The following is a 6,000-nucleotide window of genomic DNA, read 5'->3' as shown; positions in this document are numbered from 1 at the left end:
AGGTCTCATAAAAAAAGACAAAGGTGCCTTGGGGGGGGGGGGGAATTTATGTGTAACCTGCTCCAGCCTACAGAGCAGGGGTGGGCTATTCATTTTCTCAAGGGGCCACATTAGACCCTGGGACTGTTGTGGTGGGCCAAACCAATAGGGCCTATTAGCTAAGCCCTCCACCACAGCCCCAGCTTGTTATATGAGTAGCGCACAGTACCGCGCAATGCACAGTGCGGCAGTTGCGTTGCCATTCATGTGAATGGCACCCCAAACGCACCTTAACCAGTGACAGCAGAGGAGGAGGACCCCTGACCTCATTGGTTGCTTCGAAGAGGAACCGGGTCCGGACTATAGATTGCTCTGTAGCAGACCTGGGCATTTTATGGCCCAAAGGGCTGTATCTGGCCCTTTGTCTGTCCCGGACTGATCGCAGACCTGTGCTGGGCAATGGCTTGCAATAGATGCACCGGCCTTGGAAGCCGGCGCATCCTCTGTCCAGGAATCCAGTGAGCTGGTGGGAGAAACCACAGCAGGGGAGCAGGCCACCTATACACCTGGAAGTGACGCAAACCTGCAGCGATGGGGGAGAATAAGCAGCTGCTTTTTGATACACGGGTCTCTGGAAAGGTAAATATGTAGCCTCTTCTTTTCCAGGCTGCCGTGTGTGTAGAAGTAGTAAGCTCACCACACCAATAAGTCTATAATGGTATTTTCAGATATTCAGTAGAATAAGAAATGTAACGCGTTTCAGGGGTTCAAACAGATTCCGTCTAAAAATAAATCTAACGCGTTTCAAGGGTTCAGACTGATTTTCAGTAGAATAAGAAAGCCAACAGGTTTCTGGGGTGAAAACGGATATGCAGTAGAATAAGGGATACGACACGTTTTATAGGTTCAAGCAGATTTTAAAGGAAAACTGTGGGGTAAGTGCTTTTCCCCATAGTTCTCTTTAGAGTCACAGGAGGACCCTAAACACTAACCAATACGACGTGTCGTCAACGCAACACTACGGGTCGTCAACGCAACACTACGTGTCGTCAACGCAACACTAAGGGTCGTCAAGGCAACACTAAGGGTCGTCAATGCAACACTACGGGTCGTCAATGCAACACTACGGGTCGTCAATGCAACACAACGGGTCGTCAACGATACACAACCGATCAGCAATGCAACACAACAGGTCAGCAATGCAACACAACGGTTCGTCAATGCAACACAACGGTTCGTCAATGCAACACTACGGGTCGTCAATGCAACACAACGGGTCATCAACGATACACAACCGATCAGCAATGCAACACAACAGGTCAGCAATGCAACACAACGGTTCGTCAATGCAACACGACGGGTCGTGAAAGCAATACGACGTGTAGTCAACGCAACACTACGGGTCGTCAACGCAACACTACGGGTCGTCAACGCAACACTACGGGTCGTCAACGCAACACTACGGGTCGTCAATGAAACACTACGGGTCGTCAATGCAACACTACGGGTCGTCAATGCAACACAACGGGTCGTCAATGCAACAAAAGGTGTCGTCAATGCAACAAAAGGGGTCGTCAATGCAACAAAAGGGGTCGTCAATGCAACACTACGGGTCGTCAATGCAACACTACGGGTCGTCAATGAAACACAACGGGTCGTCAATGAAACACAACGGGTCGTCAATGCAACACAACGGGTCGTCAATGAAACACAACGGGTCGTCCATGCAACACTACGGGTCGTCAATGCAACACAACGGGTCGTCAATGCAACAAAAGGGGTCAGCAATGCAACACAACGTGCTAAAAAAAAAAAGAGGCAAAGGAATGCTGGGATTTGTAGTTTCATCACAGCTGGAGTGCCGAGGTTGCCTATCCCTGCACTACAGCTGCTAAAAATTGAGTTTTCGAGAGTCTCCTCCCGTGACCCAAAGCTCAGTATATCGCGAGCTATTGCCCACGATATACTGAGAGCGCCACAGCCGGGACGGATCCCGACAATACTGTCGAGATCCACACAACTGCGTGAGTGACAGCGGGCTCTGCTTATCTAGAGACAGAGCTAGCTGTGCCCTCCCCCGTTCGTTCCTCCAGTCAGCGCTGGAGGATCGGAGAGGGGAGGCGGGGAATCCCTGCGGGGAGGAATGACTGACAGTCACGGCTCTCTGCAGGGAGATGATAAGAAAGTGAGCGAGTGACGGTATGTGTTCGCTCACTTCTTGATCAATAGAGCCGACGTGTGACAGTTTCATTGTCACAGGTCGGTTCTAACTATGTGGATGAGTGGAAATCACTCACCTCACAGCTCTCCTTTAAGTAGAATAAGAAAGACAACGCGTTTCAGGGATTCAAACAGATGTTCAGTAGAATAAGAAATCCAACGCCTTTCTCTGAATCTCTGATTCAAACACTCCCCCTTCATCAGGGCTACAATGTACGTGGGGGAAATATAAAAGTTCATATGAAACAATAAAATACATAATGAAATAGGATCTATTATAAAAAAAAAAATTTAAAAAGGAGGAAGAAAAAGTCAAATGCAATAATACCATATTTGAGGTAAAACATATTTTTATTATAACACAAAATAATACAATGATTGAAATGATTGTGAAGAAATCAAATAATATTTAGAAGAATTTATAAAATAAAACAAAAACATTATAAGCTGGACTGCTAATAATCAGAAAATCGATGCTCACATAATTATTATTATTATTATACAGGATTTATATAGCGCCAACAGTTTGCGCAGCACTTTACAATATAAGGAAGACATTACAATCACAATACAATGAAAGACAAGATGGTAAGGAGGGCCCTGCCCCCGAGGGCTTACAATCTAAAAGACATGAAGTTATATAGAGCGTGCCATGAACATCATATATTGTTTCTTATTAATACGACCAATTGTGCCATAAACACAACATAACATTTTGATATCATGTCAACCATTGGCACAATAATATAAATATTGATCACAGGGTTATTCAGAAAAGTGAATAATGTATCCTCATTAGAAGAGTTTGGAGAATTCAGGTGAAGGGAACAATCTAGGACAACATAGCTGATTTGGAAACATTCTCCAATTCAGCTCACTTTCCAGTCCAGCTATCTGATGTTGTCCTAGATTGGTCACTTCTCCTGCCTTCTCCAAACTCTTCACCCTTTATAATATTTTCTCAAACATAACCGACAAAAAGCACAAATATCCTGAAACGTCCGTTTCCTTATCCTGAAACGTCTCGTGACATGAACGCGGTCTCGTCTTTGCATACGTTAGCATCAGCGCACAGAGCCCGGAGATTTGTCCTACATCGTATCCTTGGCTTTGGCTAAAAAACAAAAATTACAAAAAAAAAACCCAAACTGATTTGCATAACTGAAAGAATTCCACACCGACTCATGACAACAAGAACAGATGTCTTTTCTGAATATTACAAAGTCACATTTCTAGGATCAAGTGATGAAACATCGACGTAAATTAAAAATAGTACAAGGCAGTCCCAGAGAGAAACGTTATATAACCCAATATAAGGCCCATTTACTTTTTTGCTGCGTTAAGACAGTCCACTGAAACACAACGGGTCGTCAATGCAGCACAGCGGGACGTCAATGCAACACAGTGGGACGTCAATGCAACACAGCGGGACGTCAATGCAACACAACGGGTCGTCAATACAACACAAGGGGTCGTCAATGCAACACAATTGGTCATCAATGCAACACAACAGGTCGTCAATACAACACAAGGGGTCGTCAATGCAACACAACGGGTCGTCAATGCAACACAACGGTTCGTCAATGCAACACAACGGGTCGTCAACGCAACACAAGGGGTCGTCAACGCAAAACAACGGGTCGTCAACGCAACACAACGGGTCGTCAATGCAACACTACGGGTCGTCAATGAAACACAACGGGTCGTCAATGCAACACTACGGGTCAGCAATGCAACACAGTGGGTCAGCAATGCAACACAACGGGTCGTCAATGCAACACAGTGGGACGTCAATGCAACACAACTGGTCGTCAATGCAACACAGTGGGTCAGCAATGCAACACAACGGGTCGTCAATAAAACACAGTGGGACGTCAATGCAACACAGTGGGACGTCAATGCAACACAACGGGTCGTCAATGCAACACAACGGGTCGTCAACGATACACAACCGATCAGCAATGCAACACAACAGGTCAGCAATGCAACACAACAGGCCGTCAATGCAACACAACGGGTCGTCAATGCAACACAACGGGTCGTCAATGCAACACAACGGGTCGTCAATGCAACACAACGGGTCGTCAATGCAACACAACGGGCCGTCAATGCAACACAACGGTTCGTCAATGCAACACGACGGGTCGTGAAAGCAATACGACGTGTCGTCAACGCAACACTACGGGTCGTCAACGCAACACTGCGGGTCGTCAACGCAACACTGCGGGTCGTCAACGCAACACTGCGGGTCGTCAACGCAACACTGCGGGTCGTCAACGCAACACTAAGGGTCGTCAAGGCAACACTAAGGGTCGTCAAGGCAACACTAAGGGTCGTCAATGCAACACTACGGGTCGTCAATGAAACACTACGGGTCGTCAATGCAACACTACGGGTTAGCAATGCAACACTACGGGTTAGCAATGCAACACTGCGGGTTAGCAATGCAACACAACGGGTCGTCAATGCAACACAACGGGTCGTCAATGCAACACAACGGGTCGTCAATGCAACACTACGGGTCGTCAATGCAACACTACGGGTCGTCAATGCAACACAACAGGTCGTCAATGAAACACAACGGGTCGTCAACGCAACACAACGGGTCGTCAACGCAACACTAAGGGTCGTCAAGGCAACACTACGGGTCGTCAATGCAACACAACGGATCGTCAACGCAACACTAAGGGTCGTCAAGGCAACACTACGGGTCGTCAATGCAACACAACGGATCGTCAACGCAACACTAAGGGTCGTCAAGGCAACACTAAGGGTCGTCAATGCAACACTACGGGTCGTCAATGAAACACTACGGGTCGTCAATGCAACACTACGGGTTAGCAATGCAACACTACGGGTTAGCAATGCAACACTGCGGGTTAGCAATGCAACACAACGAGTCGTCAATGCAACACAACGGGTCGTCAATGCAACAAAAGGGGTCGTCAATGCAACAAAAGGGGTTGTCAATGCAACACTACAGGTCGTCAATGCAACACTACGGGTCGTCAATGAAACACTACGGGTCGTCAATGCAACACTACGGGTTAGCAATGCAACACTACGGGTTAGCAATGCAACACTGCGGGTTAGCAATGCAACACAACGAGTCGTCAATGCAACACAACGGGTCGTCAATGCAACAAAAGGGGTCGTCAATGCAACAAAAGGGGTTGTCAATGCAACACTACAGGTCGTCAATGCAACACTACGGGTCGTCAATGCAACACTACGGGTCGTCAATGAAACACAACGGGTCGTCAATGAAACACAACGGGTGGTCAATGAAACACAACGGGTCGTCAATGCAACACAACGGGTCAGCAATGCAACACAACGTGCTAAAAAAAAAAAGAGGCAAAGGAATGCTGGGATTTGTAGTTTCATCACAGCTGGAGTGCCGAGGTTGCCTATCCCTGCACTACAGCTGCTAAAAATTGAGTTTTAGGTGTAAATACGTCAACGCAACACTACGGGTCGTCAATGAAACACTACAGGTCGTCAATGAAACACTACGGGTCGTCAATGCAACACTACGGGTTAGCAATGCAACACAACGGGTCGTCAATGCAACACAACGGGTCGTCAATGCAACAAAAGGGGTCGTCAATGCAACACTACGGGTCGTCAATGCAACACTACGGGTCGTCAATGAAACACAACGGGTCGTCAATGCAACACTACGGGTCGTCAATGCAACAAAAGGGGTCAGCAATGCAACACAACGTGCTAAAAAAAAAAGAGGCAAAGGAATGCTGGGATTTGTAGTTTCATCACAGCTGGAGTGCCGAGGTTGCCTAT

Source organism: Nanorana parkeri, unplaced genomic scaffold, assembly GCF_000935625.1.
Source record: "Nanorana parkeri isolate BGI_ZX_2015 unplaced genomic scaffold, ASM93562v1 scaffold492, whole genome shotgun sequence".
Lineage (NCBI taxonomy): Eukaryota > Metazoa > Chordata > Amphibia > Anura > Dicroglossidae > Nanorana > Nanorana parkeri.
Note: the sequence above shows the minus strand (reverse complement) of the source record.